A 24,785-nucleotide genomic window follows, 5' to 3' on the forward strand; every position below is an offset into this window, starting at 1 on the left:
CTGTTATAAGACGAATAATTGTAAAAAGTGTGTATTTATTAGATATACTAAATAATTTTCTACACGAAGAAGTTGTACAAAGAAGTATTATAGAAATAGGAAATATATTTACAAAAACAAGTTCTTTTAATTTCGCTCTTAACTGCGTTATTTATTTAATTGATATTTTTAAAGACGACACTTTTGGTTTGCAGGCCTCGTCTCAATCTGTGGTGATATTTTGGTTAGGCGACAAATACATGAAATTAGCAGGATTTCCATGCTTTGATTCCATCCAGTCTTTTAGACCTCTTAATATTCGTTTAAATATTAGTTTTAAGAGTTAAGGAGTAGAATGTGAAAACATGGAGTTGCTCTTAGCCTCTTCTACTCAAATTCAACTCTCACCTTCACGCTGGTGCCCCATGTGAAACCTAGAAATCCAAATGGAGATTCGGTTATCTTCATTTGGAAGATTTTTAGGTCTTTACGACGCCTGGAAGACATTGAGATGTGAATATTGCGCCGCATTTTAAAAATTCGATGGACTGACCATATTCGAAATGAAGAAACTTTAAGACATATGAATAGAGATTGTAAATTTGTCGAAATTATTAAAAAAAGGAAAATATCTCATCTTAAACACATATGCAGTCACGAGAGATATAACTCTTTTCAACTAATAATGGAAGAAAAAGTAGAAGCAAAGCACGGTCCTGGCAGATAACAAATAATTTGGCTGCGTAACATCAAGGATTGGACAGGACCAAGCCCTAATAACAAAAGCACAGGATAGAGATGAAGTTATAAAAGTCATCACCAACCTCCATTAGAGACGGCACCTAAAGAAGAAGAATACTCAGATCAGCACTAGACAAATCACCAAATGGTCGAAGAAGTGTTGTAAGACCGAGGAAGAGATGGTGTGATAATTTAAACAATGCAAAAGACTAAGATCGAAGAAGAAACGAGTCTTAGGAGCCTGTATATAAGAAGGAAGAAGAAGAACAACAATAAATAGTTGATTCATCTACAAGTAAGTCACTAGCAGCAAGTAAGTCGTGTTATCAGCACTAAGCGGAATAGAAATGTTTCTAGTTTGGAGATTATGGGAGACCAATGCGAGCACTGCTAGAATAGAGCAGGCCAGTATCGCTTTTAGAAAGATGCCCAAGGTATTATGTAACAGATATCTAAAATTGGCATTGCGGATCCACTTACTTCGCTGCTGCGTGATCTGTCTTGCTTTATGGTGTCGAATCTTGGACTGTGAATGAAATCGATCTAAATTGCCTTAAGGCTTTCGAAATGTGGTGCTATAGAAGAATTTTAAAAATTACTTGAGAACGTCTCAGCAAGACTACTGAGATTATAAAAAGCATAAAGAAGAGAAAGCTGGAGTATTTCGGACATGTAATAAGAGGTCTTAAGTATATGTTGCTACAACGCAGTCCAAGACGAAGAAGGACTTTATGGTTAAAGAACTTGCGAGATTGGTATGGTGTTGATACAAGCATGCTATTTAGAGTGGCAGTGAATAAAATTAAGATAGCTATGATGGTAATCAACGTTCTGAAAGGACATGGTACTTGAAGAATAAGAATGCGATCATCAATCGAAGGTAACGGAAGTGCAGCACAAAATGTTCCAAAAATATTAATTAATTAAAATGTTGTAAGTTTACTACAAAAGAATGGGAGAGGATGGGATACCAAAAAGAGCACTGAACGCTAGAATGCAGAAAGAGACCGGTTGGAAAGCCATGAAAACACTGGGAAGATACAGTACGCAGCGACGCACAAGCACTTTTAGGAGTCGGTGTATGGAGATGAGCAGCCACAGACAAACAAGGGTGGAGGAAAAAAATAAAGGAGTCCAAGGCTCAAATTGGGGTGTAGTGCCGTAGAAGAACAAGAAGAAGTATGCTACACCATCTAGCAAAAGATTCCTTCACAAATTCTATTGAGTATACATCCGCCATTATAAATAGTTTTAATCTTAACAGTGGGTTGCGATTGTCGCTACCACCACCCCATTGAATATGTGAGAATAGCACGGCGATGAAGAGATACGGAGAATAGCAGACCCATGGGCCATTAAATTTAGGTGATAATGAATTTAGAAAACTGATCAACTACGAATTAAGAGAACTTTTTGAAGGAGAAGCCATTGTCACATTTATTAAGGCACAAAGACTCAGATGGATGGACATGTAGAAAGAAAAAATACAGAAGTAGTTATCAGCAAAATCACCAAATTGAGAACAGTATCAGGCAGACCAAGAGGACATAAATCCAGATGGAAGAACCAGATAACTGAGGACCTTACGAAGATGGGAGTTATGGAATGGGTAACCACAAGCAAAAACAGGAACGAATGGAGAAATATTCTATATAGAAGACGCCAAGAATGTTAATGTGCACTGATTTTCCGCGAAAAATGAATCGGAAGAGCCCACAGAGGCCGGCAATCACTCCGCTAGGAGAGTAGATGCCATGATGATGTTAAATGTGTCACTTAGTGAGACATGTTAAATGTGTCACTTAGTGAGACATGGTAAATAAACAGTTCACACAAGACCAACGTCTGATCTCAACCGGATGTAAATGTACAAGTATATTGTGATGACACACTTCAATAATATAATTACTCAACTCGTATTGACCTCTAAATGATAGTCATTCTAAACTTTTAAATTGATTTTGATTGGCAGTCAGCCACGTGCTTGGAACCGTTTTAACACCCGAATAATTTGTTTCCTCGCGATTAACATTATTTATCCAACGGTTATCTCAATCAATTTCAATCTTTTGAACGTTTTCTCGGATACTTGCGCTCATTTGCCGCAAAACTTTTACGACGCTGTAAAATTAATATTTTACGAGCTAAAAGGATGGGCCATCCTTAAAACTTTTGATGAAAAACATTTTTTGGAGCCGTGATAATTACTGTGTTTGTTTATTAAAAGTAAAAGTTTATTTTACGTCGGAAATACCAGAGTGTTTCAAACTTTACCACTGTACAATAATATGTAATCAAGAAGGCGTCTTACTAGGGACTTAATGGCGTAGGAGTAAAATTTCGGCTTCACTGCTTTTTAAATGCATTCATTTTTTTCGAATCCTAAGAAAACTAATAAATATGTTTGAAAAATTTAAACGCAGAATGAAAGATTATATTATTACCGAGGGCCGAAAGTCCCTTAGAATAAACAAAAAGTTTCTTTTGAATGGGATATTTGAAATTAAAAATCACTCTAAGTTTTATCTTTTTTTTCACCCCTGTAACTTATTAAAATAAACATTATAGAAGTTTTCAGGGACTTTCGGCCCTCGCTAATAATAACGTAATCTTTCATTCTGCGTTTAAATTTTTCAAAAATACTTATTAGTTTTCTCAGAATTCGAAAAAAAAAATGAATGCATTTAAAAAGCATTGGAGACGAAATTTTGCGCCTGCTCCCTTAAGCAAATTTAATGGATGTAACAATCAGCTGAATATACATTTTGTTTATCTTTTGTATGTAATTGCCCTTTTTCCCTTGCAGTTTTTTTATTACACCTTTTAAGTCAGAATTCTTCACTTCTTACCCGTGTTTTTTACCGCGTCTTTCACTCCTATTCTTACAAACTATTAAAAAAAAGTAGAAAGCGACTCGCTATTCACCGTCTCCTTTTATTCCTATTACACTACTATTTAATACTGGATAGATACCCAGGCAATTCCTCCAATCTACATTTGTAAAGCTACCTAGAAATCTAACTCAAAAAGATGTCATGAGTACCGTTTGATAAGCCTTATGTGTGGTTAGCCTCACTAAAAACATATCTACGAATCTTACACTCTAGACTTCTAGACTATGGAAAAAGATGAAAACATAAGTGAAGGCCAATTTGGTTGTAGAAATGCCATGGGCATTAAAGATGATTTATTGTCAATGCAAATATTGATCCAAACAAAGTCTCGATCAGCAGAGGATTGTCTTCGCATGTTTTATAGATTATTGGAATACGTAATATAACGTGAAGTACAACAGACATAAATCTGCTCAAATAATTTTGGGTTAGATGATAAAGACTTAAGGATGGCAACAGGAATAAAGGTGACTGAAAAACCTATTAATAACATCCGATACATTGATGTTGAGAAAGAATTGAAGTTTGTAACAAATGAAGTCAATAACAGAAAACAAATACAAAGAAAACAAAATTCATGGTCATCAGCAAAACGTGATATATAGACAATATCAGAGTATGGAAAGTTAATTAGGATATAGAAAGAATAAAGAGATTTAAATAGATGTATGCTGCCTTAACGATAAATAGTATACTGATGATGATGTCAAAATTAAAATCAAAATAGCCTGGAGTACGTTTTTAAAAATGAAATCACTATTCTGTACTACTGAGTCAGAATACTCAGTCTTAATAATGTAAAGAGAAGAAACAAGCTTACCTAAAATACATGTCAACTAAAACACAAGAGGCATACGATAATTATAAGACTATAAGAAACTAAACACATTCAGTAGTATGAAGAATAAAAAGTGATCACTGGTAACGTTTTTCGAAAGAAACGGAACATGATTTTTATAGTCTCCAAAAGGAAATATGGCGCTTTATAAGAGGTCAAAGAACGGAGGTAAATGAATTAATAGAACCAAAACACATAGAAAAGGATATATGGATTGACTATCTAAAAAAACTCTATACAGAGGAAGGACAAATGATACTAGAACCAGAAACACCAGAAATTACCACAAATGAAGATGTTAATATAAGTGCACAGGAAGTACGAAAAACACTCGAAAAGCTGAAGAACAGAAAAGCTGCAGGTAAGGATGGAATACCAAACGAATTACTGAAATATTGTGAAGCAGCAATGACAGAACAATTAACAACATTAATTAACAAAATCATAAAAAACAATAAAATACCGGAAGAATGGAGAACGAGCGAACTAATTCTACTATTCAAAAAAGGAGAAAAAAAGCAGCCAGAAAACTACAGAGGTATCAACTTGTTAAATACTACCCTAAAATTTACAACTAAAATCTTATAAGACGTAATGAATCAGAGGATAAGTTTAGCAGATGAACAACAGGGTTTTCGTACTGGAAGATCGTGTACAGATGCAATATTCGTCATAAAGCAAATTACTGAGAAATAAGTAGAGTAATATACCAGCATTTCTATGTCTGATTGACTTAAAGAAAGAATTTGACAGTAAGACTCAAAGATGTAATCCATCTTCTGTATAATAGAGAAGTCCCTCTAGATATCATAAAAACTATTGAGAACATCTAATGGTCAGAATAGATGGACAACTTACAGAACCTATAGATATAGGCAGCGGAATAAGACAGGGAAACTCATTGAGTCCTATGCTTTTCAATTTAATCATGGATGAAATCATCAAAAACGTCAACAAAGGAAGAGTATATGGAATGGGAAACAAAGAAGTAAAAATACTCTGCTACGCAGACGACGCAATATTGACATCCCAAGATGAAGATAGTCTGCAAAGATTAGTTCACATATTTAACATAAGAACAAAAGAATTCAATATGACAATTTCATCTCAGAAAACCAAAACAATAGTAATCAGTAAAGAACCAATCAGATGCAAAATATAAATTGATGGTATCAGTACTGAACAAGTAATGTAAGTAAAATACCTTGGAATTGCATTGTCAAGTTACGGAGACCTAGGCAAAGAAGTGAGAAATCAAGTACACAAAGCAAATAGATTGACAGGATGCCTTAATAAGACTATATGGCGAAACCGACATATTAACACTGAGATGAAGTCAAGAATTTATAAAGCCAGTGTAAGACCAATAATGACATATGCATCAGAAACAAGACTCGATACAGCCACAACACAAAGACTACTAGAAACGGCAGAGATAAGAGTACTGTAAAGAATTACAGGAAATACACTGAGAGATCGAAAGAGGACCGAAGATATTAGAAGACAATGTAACGTACAGTGTATAAACGAATGGACACTAAATAGAAAAAAAGAATGGAACAACCACATAACCAGAATGGAGGAGACACGTGTAGTCAAAATAGCACGAGATAAATCACCAATCGGTAGAAGAAGTATCGGCCGACCGCGCAAAAGATGGAGTGACAACCTTCCATAGAGGTATCAATCCGCCAATGAACAAGCAGAATTGCTTATAAAGAGGAAGAAGAAGAAGAAGAAGAAGAGAGTCTGAATACTCGATGATGCGCCATTAAATGCTACGTACTGTATACACTGTTGTACAGAGTTAAAGAATGGACGTTAAAGGCAAGAACCATATCACATCTGAATTCTTTTGAGATGTAGTTGTACCGACGGTTATTAAATAAATAAAGGTAAGGAAATATTGACAAAAGTTAAGCAAAAAAAAACAGCTTATCTTGGCCATATCGTTATCCTCTTATACTCTTATACTTGAAACGAAAAGTATGGTTTTATGCAGTTGATCGTTAAAGATAAAATTGAAGGAAAATAGAATAGGCATCGAACAAAAGAAGTTCTCTTGGCTGCGGAATTTACGTCAATAGTTCTGCATAAGTGAGGTCACCACAATTTGTACTATTAGTACAAGATAAAGAAGAATTCCAGTTGATGGTCGCCAACCTCCGTTGAGGAGGGGGCACATGAAGAAGAAATTTCCTCCCCTATTTAATAATAATTTCCTGTTTTCGATCTCCAATACAGTTTTGATAAAATCTTTATCATCTATGAAGTTTTTTAAAGTATTTTAAAACACATTCTGACAAATAACTGTGCACAACGTCCTTAGGTACTGGTCTTTATCCAGTGCGAAGTGCCTTCATCATAAAACTTGCTTAATTCCAGATTCCTAGTAGATATAGATATAGTAGATATCGATTCCTAGTAGATATAGATATCCTATAGATCTGAAATATGCCAACGATATGACACAACTACATTTGTTTTACGTTGACTGTACCTCACTTTAGAATTATATTAGCCCGCAAAGCATTCATGTATTTTGTTGTATCTTGTTTTCCACATAATCAGTTCATAAACTTGTCATTTTCATTTCTATTTAAATTAATTACGTGTAAACTAAATTTAAACTGCAATTAGTGAACTGCCAGGCTATTTGTATAACTGTAAATCTAATTTTAAAATTAATAATATAATTACAAAGTTGAACATTGTGCTTATGTAATTAGTTTACTAGAGAGCCATTGGATGTTCTTCAACTCGTCCATTATCTTACGGATAGTATTTCCTCTCTGTTTTTCATAATAGCCTGCTACCTGCTAATATTTACAGCCACTTTGTACTCAAACTTTCCATTTTTTTTATTTTTAATAATTATTAGTCACTGCGAAAGAACGCATTAGAGAAATAATGGGAATCAAACGAAAAATTACAGATGACTTGCCAACAAAATAACTTACCTGTTTCGAAAGAACACAATGAATACCAAAGTAAATACTAAAATGGAGAAAAGGAATAGACAAAAATGTGAGAGAAAGAAGCATAGAAGGGTTTACAAGTATTGCACGCATGGCCTCTCTCCAATACTGGTAAGTATTTGAAATATATTTGGAAAACACACTAAAAACGTAGAAAAAAAATTACCACTGTAACATGAAAATTTATACACATTAAGCTCTGAGGATGATCAAGTAGTGATTGCACAGTACTAAAGTTCTGAATTACATGTTGAGGGACCTCATGAAGGCCGGCCTCTAATACTTTTCGCAAAAACAGAATTCATCACAACAGTACACGAGTAGGATAATAATAAAAAAGAAAGTTAAATACAAGTAGGAGTCAACAACAACAAAAAAGTGTCAACAAAAGAAAAGATTAAAGAAAGTCTAGCAAAAAGAAGAAGAGGAATTAAGAAAATGAAATCCATATAGTGGGATAGGCACCATAACACAAAAACAAAAAACACATATATCAAACATTAATGTGGAGTATTATGTACCTATGACAGTATTGTGTTAAAAATACACAAGAAGAGACACATCAACAATATAGATACAAGAGATGTCCTTGAGGATACTGTCGAGTAACAATAATGGATATAATAAGAAATATATGTAAAAGAGATTTTGTCCACAATGTTATTCAATTATTTCAAAAACCTCTTTTGAACCTTAAAATAATTTATTTTCAGTCGATATGTTATGAGATGCTAAATGTATCAAAAATAAAAAACGAAATATTGAAAATATTAGAGTAAACAAGCAACTGATTGTCAAAGAAAAATAGTAGATGGAAAAGCTCTAGTTGGAAAATTAATGTCATGGCGAAGCTCATTAGAGATTGGACCAAAATACGAAATGCAGGAGAACTTTTCCACGTGACTGAAGATTGTGAAGTCTGCTGTGATCGGATAATAATAATTCTAATACATATAAAGAAGAAAAGTTTATCTAGATGCCTTTAATATTTGAAAACCTTGGATTAGTAATTATAAGTTTCAAAAGGTGTCGCTTAATGAGAGATTCCCAATTTAGCAACTTACAATTACTTACTTTCCCTTCTTTTGGTAGTTCCCCAAACTGCCGCCAGAGCGGACATAATGTCTCCAAAGCAACCAATTTTAACGCCCTTTTTAATAAGCAGGAAAACAAAGAGCTAACAAATCACACAACGCTAACTTGTCGCTAACTTCATTCACTTCAAGATCTACCGAACCGGATAATAAACACTAATCCACTAGTAAGAATACATTTCTGTCAGTGGTCCAAAATTAACTGATCGTTTAATCGCAGTTCGAGTTTAAGAAAATAAAGGCTACAACTATTTTTAGTCAGACATGTTAAAATAAAGGCATCCAAAAAGAATTGTCTGTATACTAAGTCACCAAAAACTGATGGAGTGTACTGGTGAGGAACTTCAAAGATATCTTCAACAACGTGGCAAAAAACAACAAATTGAATGAAGGAGCAGATTTGTTGGCAAAACAAAGCTTGAGAGAAATCTTCGTAGCCCCATAACTATTGCATAGCAGCACCAAAGATGCTGCAAGAAACGAAGTTTAGAAATGCCTGATAAGCACTAATAAGCAGTCATCTAAAGAAATTGAGAACCACTGAAAGGCAAGAAAATAATAAAGAATAGTGACAAAAAACTCTCGAGTAATTTGATTAACCTCAATAAACGAGAGGAGATCATCTAAATTGTGACTGAACATTGTTATTTAAGAAAACACCTATACAAAATAGATAAAGTGAATGAACAGTGGTGTAGAGAATGTGAAATGGCAGAAGATAGTAGTATACAGAAACACTTGTAATTATATATTAATGGAACACATTAAACATGTAAGAAATAATCTGAATGACCTGTATAAAATGAGCATTTATATATATTAAGCTCTGCGGATGATAAAATAGTAATTGCACAGTACACTAAAGATCTAAATTTCATGTTGAGGTACCTTATCGCCGAAATTGTCTAGTGGTTACTACGCTAAACTTGTGATCAGGCAATCTGGGTTCACTTCTCAGCCATCCCAATATATTGAGGTACCTTGTGAAGCCTTATCTTTGCAAAATCAGAATACATCACAACAGTAGAGGAGAAATGAAATCCATTTGGTGGCATAGGCACCAGAACACGAAAACAAAAAACAAATATATCAAACATTAGTATGAAGTATTATGAATGCATCGTGTTAAAAACTGAATTATACAAAAGAGAAACAGCAACAATATAACAGATTTCTTCGAAGATACTGTTGAGTAACAATGATACTGCCATAGGCAGAAACTGTGTCTAGGAAAAAGGGTATGTATTAACATCAGAGAAAAGTGGTACGGATACGTAAAAGAGATCTTGTCCAAAATGTTATTCAATTATTTCAAAAAGCTCTTTTGAACCTTAAAGTAATTTATTTTCAGTCTTTATGTTGAGACGTGGAGGCTAAAGGTATCCAAAATAAAAAGAAGGAAATATTGACAATGATACATACCTACACGAGTTTTAAAAATACATTTAAAGGAACGCATAACTAACCAGAATGACTAAGGAGAGTAAACAAGCGACTGATTGTAAAAGCAAAATAATAGTTGGAAAAGCTCTAAAAAGAAAATTAATGTCATGGCGAAGCCCATTCGAGATTGGACCAAAATACGAAATGCAGGAGAACTTTTCCACGTGAATGAAGATTGTGAAGTCTGCTGTGAGCGGATAATAATAATTCTAATACACATAAAGAAGAAAAGTGTATCTAGATGCCTTTAATACTTGAAAATCTTGGATTAGTAATTATAAGTTTCAAAAGGTGTCGCTTAATGAAAGATTCCCAATTTAGCAACTTAAAATTACTTACTTTTCCTTCTTTTGGTAGTTCCCCAAACTGCCGCCAGAGCGGACATAATGTCTCCAAAGCAATAAATTTTAACGACCTTTTTAATAAGCAGGAAAACAAAGAGCTAACAAATCACACAACGCTAACTTGTCGCTAACTTCATGCACTTCAAGATCTACCGAACCGGATAATAAACACTAATCCACTAGTAAGAATACATTTCTGTCAGTGGTCCAAAATTAACTGATAGTTTAATCGTAGTTCGAGTTTAAGAAAATAAAGGCTACAACTATTTTTAGTCAGACGAGTTAAAATAAACGCATCCAAAAAGAATTGTCTGTATACTAAGTCACCGAAAACTGATGGAGTGTACTGGTGAGGAACTTCAAAGATATCTTCAACAACGTGGCAAAAGACAACAAATTGAATGAAGGAGCAGATTTGTTAGCAAAACAAAGCTTGAGAGAAATCTTCGTAGCCCCAGAACTATTGTATAGCAGCACCAAAGATGCTGCAAGAAATGAAGTTTAGAAATGGCTGATAAGCACTAATAAGCAGTCATCTAAAGAAATTGAGAACCACTGAAAGGCAAGAAAATAATAAAGAATAGTGACAAAAAACTCTCGAGTAATTTGATTAACCTCAATAAACGAGAGATCATCTAAATTGTGACTGAACATTGTTATTTAAGAAAACACCTATACAAAATAGATAAAGTGAATGAACAGTGGTGTAGAGAATGTGAAATGGCAGAAGATAGTAGTATACAGAAACACTTGGAATTATATATTAATGGAACACATTAAAAATGTAAGAAGTGATCTTAATGACCTGTATAAAATGAGCATTTATATACATTAAGCTCTGAGGATGATAAAATAGTAATTGCACAGTACACTAAAGATATAAATTTCATGTTGAAGTACCTTATCGCCGAAATTGTCTAGTGGTTACTACGCTAAACTTGTGATCAGGCAATCTGGGTTCATTTCTCAGCCATCCCAATATATTGAGGTACCTTGTGAAGCCGACCTTTGCAAAATCAGAATACATCACAACAGTAGAGGAGAAGATAGATATATAATAATATATATTATAAGTATAAGAGGAAAGTTAAATACAAGTAGTATATTGATCTACAACAACAAAAGAGAATCAACAGAAGAAGAGATTACACAAAGTATAGCAAAAACAAGGAGAGCAAATAGGCAAATGAGATCCATCTGGTCGGATAGGCACCAGAAAACGAAAACAAAAACAAATATATCAAACATTAGTATGAAGTATTATGAATGCATCGTGTTAAAAACTGAATTATACAAAAGAGAAACAGCAACAATATAACAGATTTCTTCGAAGATACTGTCGAGTAATAATGATACTGCCACAGGCAGAAAATGTGTTTACGAAAAAGGGGATTAACATCAGAGAAAAGTGGTACGGATACGTAAAAGAGATTTTGTTCAAAATGTTATTCAATTATTTCAAAAAGCTCTTTTGAATCTTAAAGTAATTTATTTTCAGTAGTTATGTTGAGACGTGGAGGCTAAAGGTATCAAAAATAAAAAGAAGGAAATATTGACAATGATACATACCTACACGAGTTTTAAAAATACATTTGAAGGAACGCATAACTAACCAGAATGACTAAGGAGAGTAAACAAGCGACTGATTGTAAAAGAAAAATAACAGTTGGAAAAGCTCTAGAAAGAAAATTAATGTCATGGCGAAGCCCATTCGAGATTGGACCAAAATACGAAATGCAGGAGAACTTTTCCACCTGAATGAAGATTGTGAAGTCTGCTGTGATCGGATAATAATAATTCTAATACACATAAAGAAGAAAAGTGTATCTAGATGCCTTTAATACTTGAAAATCTTGGATTAGTAATTATAAGTTTCAAAAGGTGTCGCTTAATGAAATATTCCCAATTTAGCAACTTAAAATTACTTACTTTCCCTTCTTTTGGTAGTTCCCCAAACTGCCGCCAGAGCGGACATAATGTCTCCAAAGCAACCAATTTTAACGCCCTTTTTAATAAGCAGGAAAACAAAGAGCTAACAAATCACACAACTCTTTACTGCTGCTAACTTCATTCGCTTCAAGATCTACCGAACCGGATAATAAACACTAATCCACTAGTAAGAATACATTTCTGTCAGTGGTCCAAAATTAACTGATCGTTTAATCGTAGTTCGAGTTTAAGAAAATAAAGGCTACAACTATTTTTAGTCAGACGAGTTAAAATAAACGCATCCAAAAAGAATTGTCTGTACGCGGGATTATTTAACCTGCGTTGCGGAAGTCAGTTCAGTGCTGCTTTCTACTACATTTTTACGAGCACGATAAAAATTATCACCGGACTGAATTCCCAAAGTCCATTTGTTTGGTTTACGTGTTTCGACAGAGCCGGATTTACATTCATTGCATGTTTTGAATGGAATATAGAATGTATCTGAATATTTTTGCATATCTATAAACTGAAATAATATGCATAGTTTTAGTTTTGATGAAGTTTAAAGAACTACAATCTGCTTTGCACCTTTTGAAATGTAAATTATAATGTTCGAAATGGTCACTGGTACACAACGAAAAGTATAGAACTAATGAGCAAGAGACAGTGCTGCCAACCTCAGGAAAGCAAAAAGCAACAATTGAAACTTAAAAAAACAGCAGAAAACAGAATTTCAAAACATCAAATTTATCGTCCGACATAACATTGATATACTTGATAAAAAATAGTAATAAAATTACTGTTTCTCTTCTTCTTCTTCTTTACTTTATTGCAATAGCTCATTATGATTTAAATTTATCAAACATATAGAATTTTATTTACCACCAAACATATACCTTTGTTGCTTCGATTCTTCTTAGGCATTGTATAAATACAAATAAAACATAATTTAGCATAACATTATTGTTAGTATATACAGGGTGTCCAGCAACTCTACCGACAAACGAATACAGGAGATTTTTCAGATAATTTTAAGACAATTTAGCTCAATTCACCTAGTCCGAAAATGCTTCCTAAGGGAGCTAGAGCTCTTTGAAAATGACGTCTTGTAATTAGTTTTTCTTAAATACCTCCAGAACGCTTCAATTTAGAAAAACGAAAATCGATGCGTATATTTAACTTCCAGAGGTAAATAAATTCCATCCTTTGCAAATTTCTAATATCGATCATAGGCGTTCGTTTTGGGTAGGGCAACAGTTATTTTCCCACATAACTTTTTTGTCTTTAACTTTTAAGCATTTTTGACACTAGATTAGTAAATTGTGAGGTATTCTAGCACTAAAAGCTACTCTTGCTTTAAGTCGGTAGGACACACGGTTTTTTTAGAAAAATCGACTTGAAAAGTTTTCGCTTTTTGAATTTGAAAAAAAATTGATAATTTTTTTCAAAAAAATGTGTATTTTACTTATTTAAAGCAAGAGTAACTTTTAGTACTAGAATACCTCATAAATTAATAATCTAGAATCAAAAATGCTTAAAAATTAAAGACAAAAATGTTATGCGATAAAATAACCGTTGACCTACCCCAAACGGACGCATATGACCCGTACTAGAAATTCTCAATTAATAAAATCGATTCATCTCTGAAATATAAATAAACGTGTCAGTTTTCGGATTTCTAAATAGTTTTTTTTTTAATTTTTTTCTGGAAATTCAAAAAAAGAAACATTTTTAAATCGATTTTTCTAGAAAATGACGAATCCTATCGACTTAAAACAAGAGTACCTTTTAGTTGTAAAATACCTCACAATTTAATAATCCAGAGTCAAAAATGCTTAAATATTAAATATAAAAAAGTTACGCGATAAAATACCTGTTGCCCTACCCAAAACGGACGCCTATGACCGGTACTAGAAATTCGCAATATATGGAATCGACTTATCTCTGGACGATAAATATGTGTATCAATTTTTGATTTTCTCAATAGAAGCGTTCTTGAGTTATTTAAGAAAAACTACTTACAAGACGCCATCTTCAAAGAGCTCTAGCTCCCTTAGGAAGCATTTTTGGACTACGTGAATAGGGTTAAAATATCTTATCTGAGTTTTGTGTATATGAGGAATCTCCTGTCTTCGTTTGTCGGTAGAGTTTCTGGACACCCTGTATACCAGTAAAATTTTTATCACAAATTGACAATAATAGCAGCTTTTAGCTGATCGCCTGTCCTATATCTATTAATTGTCATAATACTGTTTGGAACAGAGCAATTATAAATTTATTACATTTAAAATTCGGAACAAATAATTTTAGTTCCATTTTTGCTTTTAAATATGTTAGACGTCATTAAAATCGTATCAGTGATCGATGACTCCACTCTTTCCCATGAGATTGCAATGTTCTCCATATTTAGTGTAAGTAAATTCATTGTGTTAATTTCCACAAATATGAAGACAATAATTGTAATACTTCAAAGAAAAGAAATACTATACCTAACCGCACATAATCAACTTTGAAGTTGATGATAAGAAGAGCCTAAAGCCAAGTTTTTATACTAATTCGCTACTAAGTAGAACCTATATCCGATATTAAACTACATAATATTATACTGAAAGATAAGTAAGCCCCTATCATTGTAACTCACCCTAGATCAAACTCAATTGCCAAATAAGTGGTAGAAAATAGATTACATAAAAAGTTCCATCAGTGGTTTTCTCTAAAACGGTTAAATTTTTCTTTCATAATGATACTTTCTAGAAATTTTTGAAAATTTTTCATGTAAAACAGTTATGATTTCGCTGTGTTCCATGATCATGTGTCCACCCTGTAAATATACTTTACATTTTAAACGAAACTGTACATTACTGTACGATTCTTTGTATCGATTACGAGATTATCTGAAATTTAAAATTATAAATACATAATATATTCAAAGTAGACTCGAATTCTAAAGAAATAACAAAAAGCTGCATTGCATTACAATATCATTCCGACAGAAATATATAAGTAAATATTATAATAACATTCGCCATTCGCGCATGCAATCGAAAAATTTCACTTGCAGATTTTAAAATAAGTGTAACAAGTAGAATATAATGTTTGTGGATTAGATTTAAAAAAGATTCTTGATAAATCAAGCAATTAATATAAGCCATATGTTTTTGTTGTGGATTATGAAGTGTACAAACTATCGCAACTCTTCTAGCTTGACATATGATATTGACATATGACATATGACACATGGCGTATGACATATGATACATGTCATATGACATAAGTATATGACATATGACAATTTATAGAGTGACGTTTCGAGAAAAAATAATATGAATTATATAAAGAATTGCGAATGTTTTCGGCACTTAAGTTTAGAAGACCATTTAAAAAATACTTTTTCAGTTGGTCATACAGTGTTTAAAGTATTTAATTTTATAGTTGGTAATACTCAGGTAGCAACATTACTTTCAATTTATTTCACAATTATTATTATTCCCTATTTCTTGTTTATTTTTTATATATTATTTGGTATTATACTGTAAAATATTTATGGCTTTTGTCTGCCACAATGACTGTGTTTGTTATCTGTGAGTTATTTCCTTCTACAGTATTAAGAGACCAATAGTATTTTTATAACATAATAATATAAACTAATATTCCTATAAGTGTGTGCTCACTACGGAGACCAAAGGATGGTATCCTAGCCCAGAGCATAGTATCCTACTCTTCATTTTCGTGAATTCTGGCATTCAAAATAATGCATTTATTTTACATAGCGATCGATAATATAGTTTCGATCGCCAGGTAAAATAAATACATTATTTTAAATGAGAGAATTCACGAATATGAAGAGTAGGATACTATTCTCTAGGCTAGGATACTATCCTTTGGTCTCCGTAGTGAGCACACCCTTAGATACATAAAAATGGCATTTTGTGAAAGAACGGTAAAAAAATGTTATCTAAAGATTTATTATAGAAAGTGGTCCTTGATTTTGATTTTGTATGGCTGGGATTTCTACCTCCGGAAAATCAAGGATCAAAGGAACTTCCAGATATAATCGAAGAGGAAATTGAATCAGCATTAAAAGATATGAAGAACAGCAAAACACCTGGAGAAGATAACAAGAATGCGACACAAAAGCTTTAACAACTACCGACTGACTAGAGAATGCGGCGACTACCGCACCATTAGCTTGATGTTCCATGTGCTAAAGTTACTACTGAAATTCATCCATAACCGAATATATCCTAAATTGGACATGGACATTAATGATACGCAATATGGATTTCGTAAAGGCCTAGGAACTCGTGAAGCTCTTTTTTCACTTAACATACTTATACATAGGTTCCTTGGACGTCAATCAAGATAACGTGTGATCCAAAATTATTGTCACCATAGGTGGCTCTGAACGACAGAGATAGCTATACAGTGCATGTCTATTCTTAATTCAGATATACTTTCCAGTTTACGTCAACTTTGCAGTGTACGTCAACTTAACAAGAAAAGTTAGGTTATGTAGAGATGGTGGTGGATATATATACAGCATCTTGTTTGATTTTATTTATTATTGTTACTAATAATTTTGTTAATTTTTTTTATTTTTGATTAAAGTTCTGTGTAAAAGTTTTGACTGAATTTTTATGTTTTATAATGTTAATCGAAATTAATTGATAAACCAATGATATAAATTCAGATTAAAACAAGACATACGTAATTTTTTGCACGGCTAGCTTTGATCCCAATAATTGTGGATCGCTCGTTATATACATATGCGTGTTTTATTGACTAAATCATTCGACAAAGTACAACATGAACAATTAATGCATGTCCTGAAATCAAAGAAGATAGACTACAATGACCTCAGGATTATATCGAATTTATACTATAAGCAACGAGCAAAAGTACGTGTTAACGACCAGCTATCAGAGGAAATTGAAATCAGACGTGGGTTGATACAGGGATGCATGTTGTTGCCAATTCTTTTTAATGCCTACTCGAAAGAGATCTTGAAAAAGTTCTTGAGGGTGAAACAGCTCGAATAAAGGTAAACGGAGTTCCCATTAACAACATTAGATATGCGGATGACACTGTCGTCTTAGCCCAAAAGAATTAAGGTTCAGATGCTGGTGACCAGAATGGCGGAGTTTGGACAAGAATACGGTCTAACAATAAACGTCAATAAGACAAGTTTATGAGAATATCGAAAACTCAAAGAAATAACGAGAATCTTTTCATAAACGGATCCAATATCGAACGAGTCGACCAATATGCATACCTTGGAACAATGGTCAACTCCACAGGAGATTACTTACAGGAAATTAAAATCAGAATAGAAAAGGTTAGAGCAAATTTTAACAAAATGAGAAAAGTGATTTGAAGTGCACAAGAGTGCACAAGAGATTTGAAGTTGAAGCTAAGAGTTAGGTTGTCTAGGTGCTACGTTTTCTCGACTTTGTTTTATGGAATGGAAGCTTGGACCTTGAATGCTGCTTCAATGAAATTCGTTCGCTGCAATCCGTGACTGCACCCCGGGGTTTGTTTTGATTGGATCAGAGAGAGCAGCAAATGTGCCTCGTGATGAGAGACTAATCAGTTTCGAAACCGGTAGAGGTGCTTGCTGCACTCTCTGATTGGACTAGAATATGGTGCGGCTGTATTTTCGTTCTGCAACGAAATTGAAAATGGTTACTTATTTTTGATTTACATGTTTACTCTGATTGGAGTACGAAGGGAACCATTCTCGTTGGAACTTTACCGCGCTGAGTAGATGGGACGTGAATTATAAGAAATGGAAATCTTAAATACTATCAAAACAAGAAAATTGGAATATCTCGGACATATACAGGTGGAGAGAGATACAAATTGCTCCATTGGATTATGGAGGGAAAGATTCAAGAAAAAATAAGCATAGGGAGACGCAGAATATCGTGGGTGCGCATCCTGAGAGAATGGTACGGATGTAAATCAAATGAACTTTTCAGAGCAGTCATCTCTAAAATCCGAATAGTTATGATGATTGCCGACCTCCGTCGCGGCAATGGCACTTAAAGAAGAAGAATATCTGAATACACACTTTAAATAATTTCATGTAATTATGCTAACTATGTCTACAATTACTATTTAAACAGAATTCGTTTCAATAAAAGTAAAATTCCATCTTTCATGCCGAAGTCTCGAGTGTTTGTAAACAAGGAATCAAAGTTTGCCTTTGTCCCGCATTGTCTTCTAAAATACTGCAGAAGGGGATTAATATCTCTTAGTTAACAAGCTTATCAAAACTAACGAGTCTCGTACAACGGAACGAAAACTTGGTTTAGTAATTGTATAACTTTTGTTGCGATTTAAGAGCCGTCCTCCTTGACGAAATCACAATAGAATTATATTTCCGCAAGTCTGCATAGTTGCGTTCAAGTTATATTGCAGGTGGAAACGGCGATTACGCGATCTTGGTATAATAAATTCAAAGTAAAGGCTGAGCTACACGACACTAGTAAATACGTACGAGCCACTAAAACAGAGTACCGACTTTTAGTAGTCTCCTTGTGTAAACTGGTGTTGTATATTCCAGTAGAGTACTCGCTGCGAGTGTTCATTGTTCATACCAGCCGAGTAAATAGAAAGCAATCCTATTTACTGGAACGAGTAGGTTCCCCCACCAATACTTCTCCCACACAATACTCGACTGTATGACGCACTAGCACCGTAGAGACCGGTTACAAGCTTCTAGTAGCTGGTACCAGTGAGTAGATGCCACTATCTCTGTGAAACACTCGCCTGGGTGTTTCACAGTGATAGTAGAGTCTACACGGTACCATCGTTTTTTAATGTGTAAACGCACCTTCGGAGACTTCTTAACACCTCAACTAATCACTGATACCAGCTACTAGAATCGTGTAAAGCGCTGGTTTCCTCGAAAGCGGCACCGACAAACTGCGACCGTAGCACTGCGATGAATTACGTCAGATCACGGTGAAAAATTCAAGGTTCTTCACTGCGGCAATGCAATGTGCAAACTCAGCAAGCGGTGGCTTCCAACGCATCCTTGGAAACCACCGCTATTATTTTGCATGGTACAGTTTTTTATGACGTCATTCATCGCAGTGTTATGGTCGCAGTTTGTCGGCACCGCTTTCGAGGAAACCAGCGCTTAATCGATCTCTGCGATTGTGTCAAACAGTCGAGCATTGCTTGGGAGAAGTATTGGTGGGGAACCTACTCATTCCAGTACATAGGATCTATTTCTATTTACTCGACTGGCATGAAGACTTTGAGCTAGTACTCCACTGGAATAAAAAACACCAATTTACACAAGGAGAGTACTAAAAGCCTGTACTCGGTTTCAGTATCTCATACTGAGTCACTAAACCGAGCACTGACTTTTAGTACACTCCTTGTGTAAATTGGTGATTTATATTCCAATAGAGTACTCGCTGCGAGTGTTCATGCCAGCCGAGTAAATAGAAAACAATCCTATTTACTGGAATGAGTAAGTTTCCCCATCAAAACTTCTCCCATACAATGCTCGACTGTATGACGCATTAGCACCGTAGAAACCGGTTACATGCTTCTAGTAGCTGGTACCAGTGATTAGTTGAGGTGCTACGAAGTATCTGAAAACGATTTTATCGTGTAGATGTCACTGTCTTTGTAAAACACTTGCCTGAGTGTTTCACAGGGATAGTAGAGTCTACACAGTAACATCGTCTTTTAAAGTGTAAACGCACCTTCGGAGACTTCTTAGCACCTCAACTAATCACTGGTACCAGCTACTAGATAACCGCTCTCTACGATGCTAGTGCGTCATCCAGTCGAGTATTGCTTGGAAGAAGTATTGAAGGGGGAACTACTCATTCCAGTAAATAGGATTTATTTCTATTTACTCGATTGGCATGAAGACTCTGAGCTAGTACTCTACTGGAATACAAATCACCAATTTATACAAGGAGAGTACTAAAAGCCAGTACTCGGTTTTAGTATCTCATACGAGTCACTAAACCGAGCACTGACTTTTAGTACACTCCTTGTGTAAATTGGTGATTTGTATTCCAATAGAGTACTGGCTCAGAGTGTTCATACCTTTCGAGTAAATAGAAAACAATCCTATTTACTGGAATGAATAAGTTTCCCCATGCAATACTCGACTGTATGATGCATTAGCACCGTAGAGACCGGTTTCATGCTTCTAGTAGCTGGTACCAGTAATTAGTTGAAGTGCTATGAAGTCTCTGATAGCACAATATACATTAAAAAACGATTTTATCGTGTAGATGTCACTATCTTTGTGAAACACTTGCCTGAGTGTTTCACAGGGATAGTGGAGTCTACACGGTAACATCGTTTTTAAAGTGTAGACGCACCTTCGGAGACTTCTTAGCACCTCAATTAATCACTGGTACGAGCTACTAGAAGAGTATAACCGCTCTCTATGGTGCTAGTACGTCATACAGTAGAGTATTCCGCGGGAGAAGAATTGGTGGGGAAACCTAGTCGTTCCAGTAAATAGGATTGCTTTCTATTTACTCGATTGGCATGAACACTCTGAGCTAGTACTCTACTGGAATATAAAACACCAATTTACACAAGGAGAGTACTGAAAGTCAAAACTCGATTTTAGTGACTCGTACGAGTTACTATTAGTAACGTGTAACTGAGCCTTTAAGGAATATTACAGGTGGAAGCGATTACTCGATCGTGCTGTAATAAATTCAAAGTAATGTTGCCGAAGGAAAACAACTTAAAAATAATGTCATCAGTACGGAAACTTTTTACTGTTATGTGGAGAGAACTAAAAGGTAAAAGAAAAGAAAGAATACGATTTATAGTTAGAAATTAAACAGATAGTGCAACACTGTTTGAAATATATCAGGATTTTAAGGTTATGGATTGACATGAAGCTTATAACGAACTGAGCAACGGATCCAAAATCTGTGTGAAAAACATAGATATGATAAGAATATACAAGGCAATCGTAGCAAAACAGTGTAGTGCAGCCAATCGTTAGTCTATCTATCTAACTTTAGCGTGCGATTACTTGCGTATGACAGACAAAGATAACTAGACCACTCTAGTGATAGACACATAATCTGACAGACAGATAGCTAGTAAATATTGGCGTTACATCGATATTCACAGAGAGGCCCATATTTTACCTAGTCTATTTTTATTATGTCTATGGTGAAAAACGCTGCGCTAATGTGCTACATCCATGGACATATAATAAATAAACTGCGCGCTGCAATCTAAAACTGTTCACCCAGTGCGACAGAAAAAACTGTTTGTAAACAGGGTATGCATATCTTTCTAATCGGTGGAGCTTATCAAATTCCTGTTTACAAACACTTTTCTCTGTCGCACTGGGCGAACAGTTTTAGATTGCTGCGCGCTGCTCTAGATATTATATGTCTATGGATAAAGCACACTGGCGTGGCGTTTTTGACCATAGACATAATAAAAATAGACTAGGTAAAATATGGGCGGCTCTGTGAATAGAGGTGTAACGCCAATATTCACTAGCCATCTTCTGTCAGATTAGGTATGTGTCTATCGTTGGAGTAGTCTAGTTATCTTCGTCTGTTATACGCAAGTAATCGCACGCTAAAGTGAGATAGATAGACCAACGATCGACTGCTCCGCGTTACACTGTTTTGTTCAGGTTGCTTTGTCTATTCTTATTATGTCAATGATTTTCACATAGGTTTTTGGTCCGTTGCTCTCAACTTACAATCTTCATGTCAGTATATAACCTTAAAAACCTTTTACAGTAGTCCTATTTACTAATAAAGGGAGATCTTAAATAAAATACCTTATACTACTGGATAATTTTCTCGACTTAATTGAAATGTATAAATGTGCAATAAATTTACGTAGATATCTTCAATATTTCATTACCTAAAGATATTTTTAATAAAGAAAAATAGTTTATCTACATATTACTTTCTGGAAAAGGAGGTAAAAGGTTCAAAACTATTTAGATTAAGACAAATCAGTGTTGCAGGTATAAAAAGCTTGAAGCGAGTAGGTAACTTATCGATTTTTACCAAATAATGTCGACACAGAGTAATTAAAAGTCATTTGCTATAGAGAACAGAATAATACTTTTACTATTTACCACCAACAAAAAGTAATAATTTACAGTTGAGTCCCTGAATATTTACCCGTGCGTCATCATTTAAAGCGTACGAAATAAGTCGATGATAAGTCGGAAATTGAAATTTACTAAACGCAACAGCAAATCACTTACTGTCACTTGCTGTTGCGTTTAGTAAATTTCAATTTCCGACTTATCATCGACTTATTTCGTATGCTTTAAATGATGACGCACGGGTAAAGATTCAGGGACTCAACTGTAAATATGTTTTTTCTATTTAATACGCAGTAGTTACTTTATAAATATAATTAATATTAATACTTAATAAATAGCAGTAATTTGTTGCTAGAAATGTCATAATATAAAGGTAAGTGCACATTTGTCCGAATCGGCCGGCAACGGAACACTTCGCTAGAGCCTGGACGCAAATGCTGTAATGCACATTTATCAGCAAAATGAAAGATGAGTCCAAAAATTATTATTATGAGTGTGTTGTGCGAGGAAAAGGAATAACAAAATAAACTTCCAAAAAGGAAGTGTAATAACTGTTACGAGACACACAATACTTCAAAATGAGTTACGAGAAATATCAACAACTCTTATCTATTGTATAAACATTTGGACTTTATTTCGTCGAAACTACGAAAAAATTGAAAAAAATTCCATTCCCAGTTTTCATCGCGTTTCGATGTAAATCGATGTATTCAGTTGCGGCCTGGTCCGGTCAAGTGTGCGCTTACCTTAAGTCGTCTTGTTAACAGGTCACCTGTTTTATGCTGTTTTATCACATTGGAATGACGCTACCTCAATGGGCGGTATTAGGTTCTTTGTCCACAAAATGCATAAGACTGGAAAAATCATTAAATGAACACCTTAGGCTGGAAAAAGGGGAGTAACACTCGTAACTAGAGGACAAAATGAGTTAAAAAAATAACAGACAAAACGTGGCTGAGAACAGTAAACAAGATCCAGAAAGGGAAAGAGTTTTGGGAAGCCTTTGTTAACTATTGGACACAAAAAGCCTAAAGATGAAGAATACTTGTTAGAAGATACTCAATAAACCAACTGACCACAGTACGACTGATGTAGAACAGACGGCTTCTAGAGAAGAAAAAAAATATTGTTTTAGATTTAACAAAAAATATATAATAGAGCTAGAGTTGAGTTTATTTCGGACTGTTATTTTTAATAATTAAATGATCCATTTTATATAATTTAGAAGATTTTGCCATACATATATTTATAAAGAAGTTATATAACTTTCATACATTTACCCAAATCTCTACACAAGTTCCCAATTTGAGAAAATTTTGAGGAAGCTAATCAATTAAGGAAGATTTGAGATTGTCATGGTAATACATCCGTTCCATAATTAAGCTTATAGTCTAGTGGTTTGTAGAATTAACTTTGTGAAATATTTTTAAGGTGGTATTATAATTATTAGAATTGTCATGGTTAGACCTTTGAAATAGAAAAAATCTACGATGATATTACTTTAGCCCTAAACGACACAATATCACATTAAACCATAATACTAGTGACTTCAACGCTAAAGCGGGGTGAAAGGAAGATGATAAGTTAATATCACTGGGAATATTTGATTTGGAAAACAGGAACAACCGCGGTGAAACTAACTTCGTTTCCTATTGGAAAAAATCCGTATTCAAAATGAACACCTTCTATAGGAAAAAATCGCGGAGATGGATTTGGCAGAGCCCGAAGAGACAAACTAAGAACGATATCGATTTTATAATCACTGACAAGAGGAAAATATTTAGAGATATTACAGCCCTAAATCACTTTTCAACAGGTAGCGACCATAAAGAATGGTATAGAATTCGATAGAAATAGATCTTGGGAAAGAGAGATACCGCATTATTAAAAAGAATTCTACATCTATCTGGACAGAGCCTGATAAATGCATTTGAAGAAAACATCAACAGCATTCTCGAAAGCAATAAGACTACAAATCTAAATGATCTAAATGTACAGATGTGTAACACCCTGAATGACATTATAATATAAGCTATCGACAGCCAGAAGATATACGATCAAAAGGAATCAAATAAAGAAAGAACAGCCCCAAACACAAGCAATAATGGACAGGAGGAGGAAAGTGCAAAATAATATAAGGAAAGAACACCTTGAACTTAGAGAGAAGTAAAAGAATACAAATATCTATTAGGACGGAAAACCAAAACCATAAAAGTGAACGAAACCAATAATCGATTGAAGATAACAACAACTTCAAAGTTCTAAGGAGAAAATTAATGAACGGCAAAATAGAAATAACATATAGAATCAGCAGCAGAGAAGAATTACTAAGAGTAGAAGAAGATTTCTATACAGAGTTATACACAAGTCAACAGAATCATGATAAGCAACTAACACAAAAGTTATAATTTACAGATGGTTTATCTACTATGACAAAAACCCAAAACTGGCTAGCAATTATCTGACG

At 34.3% G+C, this 24,785-nt stretch overlaps 1 protein-coding gene across 4 annotated transcripts in view; it reads right to left on the reverse strand.

Moving 5' to 3' along the window:
- LOC114344042 (calcium/calmodulin-dependent protein kinase type II alpha chain) overlaps positions 1-24,785 on the reverse strand; it is a 712,828-nt gene that overhangs the window by 140,667 nt on the left and 547,376 nt on the right. The window lies entirely within an intron of this gene.

Source organism: Diabrotica virgifera, chromosome 7 (assembly GCF_917563875.1).
Source record: "Diabrotica virgifera virgifera chromosome 7, PGI_DIABVI_V3a".
Taxonomy (NCBI): domain Eukaryota; kingdom Metazoa; phylum Arthropoda; class Insecta; order Coleoptera; family Chrysomelidae; genus Diabrotica; species Diabrotica virgifera.